Raw genomic sequence first — 9,290 nt, 5'->3', positions numbered from 1 at the left:
TACCATCTAGTAGCCAAATTCGTATAAATATAGGCAAAACGTTGTGACTTCCGAAATCGGAAGTCATAACGGTATATATGAAGTAACAACGTATTACGAGAATCTACTTTGGAAGTCACATGGATACATGTATCTATATATATATATATATATATATATATATATATATATATATATATATATATATATATATATATATATATATATAAACATAAGATGTAGATCTTTGAAACACACTCAGTGAACCGAAATGGTGGATGTGTGAATTGTTCGTAAGGGGATTTTTCCACATTCTCTATTTCATCTATTTGATTATATATATATATATATATATATATATATATATATATATATATATATATATATATATATATAAAGCAGTTAGGTAATATTGACTGACACTATGTAAAATGTTGTTAATTTTGAGGTTGCAGTCATAAATTTCATAAGTAAAACTCTTAGTTATTATCAAGCTTTCGCAAAATTTATTTGCTTCTTCAAGTTATGCTAAAAAAGTTTTAGTAAATACAATGAAATTAAGACGATAAAAAATATTGTACATAAAATGCATAAAAAACTTACAACGTGAGGTTAATCCATTAAATTTTTGGCATACATAACAAAAAAATATATAAAATTCTTAATCTAATTCCTAATCTTCTACAATGCCTTAATTTTAGTTAATTTAAAAAGAGAAAAATAATTTGACAATTTAATTTGAAATTTAGTATGTCAGAAAGACATTTGTATCTGTTTATTATATTTTATTTTAAGTTGCTAATAACTAGTTTTTTATTATTTCTTATCTGCGTATTTATTATAGAATTTATGGATATAAGTAATTTGTAAAATATTAGTTTATGCAATAAAGTGGCGCCAAATTTGAAAATTTAATTTTGAATTTAGTCAGGCAATTTAGTATTTTTAAATTAAAATATTAGTTTTCGTAAGATAGAATGTAATTATAGATGGTGCTTAGTTTATCTATGTCAGTTTTGTTATTGACACATTGATATTTGTTGATGCATACCATTTCGAGAAATTCCCTTTTAATTAAGTTGTTTTCATGTTTTAAGATCGTTGTTTCATTAAAATTGAATGAATGATTTTTACTGATTGCATGATCTATTAATGCAATAGATTTATCAACTATCATTCACAGCATCCACCACATATGAAAATAAATTTAATATTAGCTCTAAAAAACAGAATAAATAAATTATCCCATACTAGTAACATCAATAAAGGATTATTGGAACTTAAAGACATTTTATTAGAGAATTCGTATCCAATCAAACTAATAAACAATATTTTATTTAACAACCCTAATAATAGAAACATAAACATTAATCACACAACACAACCAAATAGCCAAAATTTGCAAACCCAATTTACTTTTACGTCACTACCTTATATACCAATATTAACACCTAAACTAACTAAAGTATTTTCAAACTATTCTCAAATTAAAATTACAATTAAAAATATAAAAACATTGGCATCATTGTATACAAAAACTAAAACTCCTATTAGCATTATGGAAAGCTCAAATGTAGTTTACAATATACCATGCTGAAGTTGTCATAAATCATACATCGGACACACATCCAGAAATCTAATAGGCAGACTAACATCACATAAAAGCGACCTCAGACTTAACAAAAATACATGTGCATTAATAGATCATGTAATCAGTAAAAATCATTCATTCAATTTTAATGAAACAACTATCTTAAAACATGAAAACAACTTAATTAAAAGGGAATTTCTCGAAATGGTATGCATCAACAAATATCAATGTGTCAATAAAAAAACTGACATAGATAAACTAAGCACCATCTATAATTACATTCTATCTTACGAAAACTAATATTTTAATTTAAAAATACTAAATTGCCTGACTAAATTCAAAATTAAATTTTCAAATTTGGCGCCACTTTATTGCTTAAACTAATATTTTACAAATTACTTATATCCATAAATTCTATAATAAATACGCAGATAAGAAATAATAAAAAACTAGTTATTAGCAACTTAAAATAAAATATAATAAACAGATACAAATGTCTTTCTGACATACTAAATTTCAAATTAAATTGTCAAATTATTTTTCTCTTTTTAAATTAACTAAAATTAAGGCATTGTAGAATATTAGGAATTAGATTAAGAATTTTATATATTTTTTTGTTATGTATGCCAAAAATTTAATGGATTAACCTCACGTTGTAAGTTTTTTATGTACAATCTTTTTTATCGTCTTAATTTCATTGTATTTACTAAAACTTTTTTAGCATATCTTGAAGAAGCAAATAAATTTTGCGAAAGCTTGATAATAACTAAGAGTTTTACTTATCCTGCCCCCTGAAATTTATGACTGCAACCTCAAAATTAACAACATTTTATATATATATATATATATATATATATATATATATATATATATATATATATATATATATATATATATATATATATATATATAACAAGGAGAGGTTAGCGCGAGTTAATAAATATCGGCATGGCTCGCAATAAGTATGAAAAACAAAATATGCACAAGATGGAATGCAACCATAGACACGTGTTTCTGACTTATTAGTCGTCATCAGTATGATATAGCTAAACAGGAGCAATGCAACCAATTTGTGGCTATAATGTTAGAAGACCCTCAGGATTCGAGAGCAACAACTAACAAATCCACGGAGGAAGCTACAGCTACCTGAGGCAAGGAATGCCAAACGTTTAGAACGTTTTAAACAATCAAACAAGGAGAGGTTAGCGCGAGTTAATAAATATCGGCATGGCTCGCAATAAGTATGAAAAACAAAATATGCACAAGATGGAATGCAACCATAGACACGTGTTTCTGACTTATTAGTCGTCATCAGTATGATATAGCTAAACAGGAGCAATGCAACCAATTTGTGGCTATAATGTTAGAAGACCCTCAGGATTCGAGAGCAACAACTAACAAATCCACGGAGGAAGCTACAGCTACCTGAGGCAAGGAATGCCAAACGTTTAGAACGTTTTAAACAATCAAACAAGGAGAGGTTAGCGCGAGTTAATAAATATCGGCATGGCTCGCAATAAGTATGAAAAACAAAATATGCACAAGATGGAATGCAACCATAGACACGTGTTTCTGACTTATTAGTCGTCATCAGTATGATATAGCTAAACAGGAGCAATGCAACCAATTTGTGGCTATAATGTTAGAAGACCCTCAGGATTCGAGAGCAACAACTAACAAATCCACGGAGGAAGCTACAGCTACCTGAGGCAAGGAATGCCAAACGTTTAGAACGTTTTAAACAATCAAACAAGGAGAGGTTAGCGCGAGTTAATAAATATCGGCATGGCTCGCAATAAGTATGAAAAACAAAATATGCACAAGATGGAATGCAACCATAGACACGTGTTTCTGACTTATTAGTCGTCATCAGTATGATATAGCTAAACAGGAGCAATGCAACCAATTTGTGGCTATAATGTTAGAAGACCCTCAGGATTCGATTTGTTTTTCATACTTATTGCGAGCCATGCCGATATTTATTAACTCGCGCTAACCTCTCCTTGTTTGATTGTTTAAAACGTTCTAAACGTTTGGCATTCCTTGCCTCAGGTAGCTGTAGCTTCCTCCGTGGATTTGTTAGTTGTTGCTCTCGAATCCTGAGGGTCTTCTAACATTATAGCCACAAATTGGTTGCATTGCTCCTGTTTAGCTATATCATACTGATGACGACTAATAAGTCAGAAACACGTGTCTATGGTTGCATTCCATCTTGTGCATATTTTGTTTTTCATACTTATTGCGAGCCATGCCGATATTTATTAACTCGCGCTAACCTCTCCTTGTTTGATTGTTTAAAACGTTCTAAACGTTTGGCATTCCTTGCCTCAGGTAGCTGTAGCTTCCTCCGTGGATTTGTTAGTTGTTGCTCTCGAATCCTGAGGGTCTTCTAACATTATAGCCACAAATTGGTTGCATTGCTCCTGTTTAGCTATATCATACTGATGACGACTAATAAGTCAGAAACACGTGTCTATGGTTGCATTCCATCTTGTGCATATTTTGTTTTTCATACTTATTGCGAGCCATGCCGATATTTATTAACTCGCGCTAACCTCTCCTTGTTTGATTGTTTAAAACGTTCTAAACGTTTGGCATTCCTTGCCTCAGGTAGCTGTAGCTTCCTCCGTGGATTTGTTAGTTGTTGCTCTCGAATCCTGAGGGTCTTCTAACATTATAGCCACAAATTGGTTGCATTGCTCCTGTTTAGCTATATCATACTGATGACGACTAATAAGTCAGAAACACGTGTCTATGGTTGCATTCCATCTTGTGCATATTTTGTTTTTCATACTTATTGCGAGCCATGCCGATATTTATTAACTCGCGCTAACCTCTCCTTGTTTGATTGTTTAAAACGTTCTAAACGTTTGGCATTCCTTGCCTCAGGTAGCTGTAGCTTCCTCCGTGGATTTGTTAGTTGTTGCTCTCGAATCCTGAGGGTCTTCTAACATTATAGCCACAAATTGGTTGCATTGCTCCTGTTTAGCTATATCATACTGATGACGACTAATAAGTCAGAAACACGTGTCTATGGTTGCATTCCATCTTGTGCATATTTTGTTTTTCATACTTATTGCGAGCCATGCCGATATTTATTAACTCGCGCTAACCTCTCCTTGTTTGATTGTTTAAAACGTTCTAAACGTTTGGCATTCCTTGCCTCAGGTAGCTGTAGCTTCCTCCGTGGATTTGTTAGTTGTTGCTCTCGAATCCTGAGGGTCTTCTAACATTATAGCCACAAATTGGTTGCATTGCTCCTGTTTAGCTATATCATACTGATGACGACTAATAAGTCAGAAACACGTGTCTATGGTTGCATTCCATCTTGTGCATATTTTGTTTTTTATATATATATATATATATATATATCGATAAAAGGTACGTTGTCGCCTCGCGGTGAAAACTATGACGACCTCGCCTCACCCTTTTGTAGTTCTATTTTTCAAAAAATATATGCATATATACAATGAGGGGAACTTTCTAATTAAGAATCTCTAAAGAGGGGAAACGATTTTAAATGTTTTTTTTATATAAAAATTTACGATTAAATCCAATGCGCTGTCGCCTCACAACTATATATGACTAAGAATGAAAGCCGGTACGTTGTTGCCTCAGACGGCGTTGCCAAATATTCGAAAATGAATAAAGGATTGAGTGGGTCGAACTTTGGTGCACAGCGAGAGGTAGTATAGGTATTTATTATGGATATAGGTAAAGAAATAGTGGGAATTTGTTCACATGTTCCATTGTTGTATACATTAAAAATAAAGGATGGTTATTTTTGATATTTTAACCTTCGGACGACCAAGCGGGGGAAATTGTGACCCCAGCGTATGTTTTTCTTTAATAAATTCAAAAGTATTTTCAATTTTTAACTCATTTTTTTATTTGACTTTAATATCATTCTAGATATCCTCATATTTTGAAATAAAAAAAATTCCCTATATTTTACGAATAAAAAATATATTCTGAAGTTGATGTTTAGTAAAATGGCGTCTATTATGTGTAATTACAAGTAGTTTTACGCTAGTGACGTCGACTTTGCAAAGTAACAAGACACTTACTCAACATACACACTACACATGACACTAATACTCATGTTGTGACTGGCTGAAAGACATAAAGTCCATGCCAAAAAAAACTAAAGAAAAAAAAACTTTCTTTTTTTGTTAATTGTCATTTTTGACCTGGGGTCATTTCCACCCCCCCCTTGGTCATCCGTGTAACAGAAAAAGGTTGGTCATCGGAAGGTTAAATAAGCTTAAGATATAAACATGGCTTGTTTGGATTATATGTTTAAAAATTTTTTATTAGTAGATATTCCAAAGCTAGTATTTTGCAATAAATTAAGCTAAGCCAAATTATTTTGTGTGAATTATTGCTCTTATACAGTAAAATTATAAAGGCTCTTTACGATATAATTTATTATTTGCAGTAAACATATTATTACCTATCTCACAGAAAAAAGTGTCAACGGTTTATTTAAAAATTTTAATTAAAAACCAGTGAACTAGTATACATAGCTGTAAAAATGTTCCAACAAAACGTATTCTTACAGCAAAGTGTACGAAAATAATCCATAAGGTGGTGAAGGAATATTCTGAATATTCTGGTTTTAAGGGCGAAAATGGTTTTCTGAAATTTCTGGCTAAACATTGCATCGTTTAAAAAATTCAACGCAAAAGCTGTGGGCGATAAAAAAATCTACAATTTGTGTAGTGGTCTTTTTATCCTAATCTCAAAAAATTTTGAGAAAAACTCAAAGGTAGGTTTTTAGGTACCTATTTAATTTTTTTCTTCTACAAAAATGATTTCATTATGTTTTGCTTAAATGTCAAACCCTTTAATTGAGGCGTTGGTTAGATGTTTATTATATCTAAGAATAAAAAAAAATATAAAAATAGCAACAAAAAGTAAAATAAAATATTTCTATATTTTCACTTAAGCATCATATAAAAAACTTACATATGATATAAATATTTTATTTTTATAAGATGTTGAACTTTTGATTTTATAATACTGGAATTCACCTTTTTATCTAGATGGATATACGCCATATTGAATATAATTTGAAAAGTGTTGACACACATGAATAAGGCACATATGAATCTCATTCGGAATGTTCCCTTGCTTACTTTTTTGATGCTGAGTAGTTTTTTATTTGCAAAGTACTTATCGTCACTGTCCGTTTTAAATTATTTACTTGTTTGAGCCAGAACGTTATCTTTTGCAACCAACGCTTTACTTTTTTTAACTTCTTGCATACCTTCAATATTTGGAAAATTAATATTCGTATTTTGAAGATTGCTTTTTTTATTTTCTTCCGCATTTCTAAATCGTGGTGAAAATCTAGTTCTTCAAGCGATTTTCCTTTATATTCTAAAGGAAGAGAATCCCTTTCCATTACTATTAAAAATTTTGACAATTTTACGGTTTGATAAATGTCAGCATGTAATTCATGTCATTCATCATGCATTTTTTCGTCATGCCCCATAAACTTGACAAATTCTTTAGTTTAATTTTTGGACATACTTAAAATTTGTGCTACTGTTGCAATATTTTTGCGTAATTTGTTGCTTGATATAGCTTCAGGGTTTGTTAAATTCATTTTGCTTGTCAATTTACGGATCGAAACATCCCCTTTGTCCCATTTTAGCTTACTGCCTGGAACTGCAAACATAGTTACTAACGTCGGACGACGTCAGACATGTATTTATGTCTATGTTTTATTAAAGTTTCTATGAAACCTTGCAACATTTTTGGAAGTAAAATAACAACAGCTCAAGAACCTTTACCCGAACACACTGGAATTTTTTGTCCTCTCGTAAGTGCCTTTTCTCCTTCAGTTAAAACATTTTCAAAATCACTGAAGTCCGTTTATCTTTCGTTACTAGTGCTGAATGTTTAAATACTTAACATTACCTATTCGTCTTCTGTTAAAAATAATGGCTAATGCTAGAGCATAGTTAACTAAATTTTTATGTTTCAAAATTATCAATATTGCTCTCAAACGTCTTCTGACACCTCACACCAATTTTAATACTTTCTTCTCAGAATATTTTAATATCACGTACAAATGGTACTAGCTTTGGCAATTTTTGTTCTTGAATATCTTTGTTAGCGAGAGAAGCAATTTCCAAACTCCAACGATTTGTCAGCAACGTTTTCAAATTATGTATTTATAGCCCTTGCAACGAAATTGAAAATGGTTATTCATTTTTGATTTACATGTTTACTCTGATTGGAGTACGAAGGAAACTATTCTCGTTGGAACTTTACCGCGCTGAGCAGATGAGACTGAATTATAAAATTCCCTCATCTTCCTTAGTCTCAGCATCCGTTACGGCTTGGAAATTTTAGAAGCCTCAAAGGTGTAACCAGAGAAGGTTCCCATTGTTTTCAATCTGGTAGGATGTGGAGCAACATTTTTGGTGTTGTTTTATGTGCTATTAGGTTGAAAACTTAGTCTTTTGCTAGCAGTTGCCGCTAGAGCATCCCTGCCATTTCGTTCGTTGCAATTCGTGACTGCACGCCGGGGTTTGTCCTAGTTGGGTCAGAGAGAGCAGTATATCCGCCTCCTGATGAGAGACTAATAAGTTTCGAAACCTGTAGAGGCGCTTGCAGCGCTCTCTGATTGGACTAGAATATGATGCGCCTGTAGTTTCGCGTTGCAACGAAATTGAAAATGGTTATTCATTTTTGACATATAAAACTCTTGGAACACTTGAGATCGTCAAAATTTTTGGGTCTTAAAATATGATTTAAAGCAATCGTATTATTATTTACCATCGTTCTATACTTAATAAGAAATATAGAGAGGGTTCGCATTCTTCCACTACATGCATAGTTTATACCCTCTCTCTTATGGTTTTTTAAGTAAGAATTACCAAAATTAACGTAAATGTAAATGCTATACATCTTTCGTTTTGTCGAAGACTCTTGTACCTTAAAGCGGCGTCCTCATTGAGTTGACATTGTCAATCGACTCTGTCTATCGACACTGTCGACCGACAAATCGAAAAAGCTTCGATGTTCACACCAGGTAGGCAGAATATTTGTCGACAGTCGAAACGAAAATGTGTGACGAAGATGACGCCATTATTGTTTGTGCCGCATTTGTTATTATCACAACTAAAAACGTAAATCATCGCGTAAAAGAAGATTCTATCACCTGCTTTTCTATATTAAATTCACTGGCAATTTCCATCAAAGCATCGTGTCTCATGTTTCGGTCCATATAATATTTGCTTCTAGTGTACACATTTGTTTTTAATTTGTAAGCTTCAATAAATGCAATCACTTTTTCTTTTCCCATTCCATTTTGCCGACAAGTACAAAACACGAGACTTTAGATGAGGCAGACTACGCCGCACGCTGAATTATTTTTACTGTATTTTTAAATGTCGAAGGTCGAAGGTTGAATGTACGTCCACACTTCGGATTCGACTCGACTACCCTTTGATTTTACCGACAGAGCATGGAAAATCAGTCGACACGTCGATCGACATCTTTTGTCGATCGACAAAGTCGATTGCCGCGTACACACTCAGTCGAGAGTGTCGATAAACACAGTCGATCTACAACGTCGACTCAATGAGGACGCCGCTTAACATTTAATTTGGGGACAACGTTTTTTTTGATGTCTTGTCAATTTATTTTTGTTAGTTTCTCATTTTATCGTCCTATATTTTTTTGCTTGAAATATTACTGTTGTCAT

The sequence above is a fragment of the Diabrotica virgifera genome, chromosome 9, assembly GCF_917563875.1.
Source record: "Diabrotica virgifera virgifera chromosome 9, PGI_DIABVI_V3a".
NCBI lineage: Eukaryota > Metazoa > Arthropoda > Insecta > Coleoptera > Chrysomelidae > Diabrotica > Diabrotica virgifera.
Note: the sequence above shows the minus strand (reverse complement) of the source record.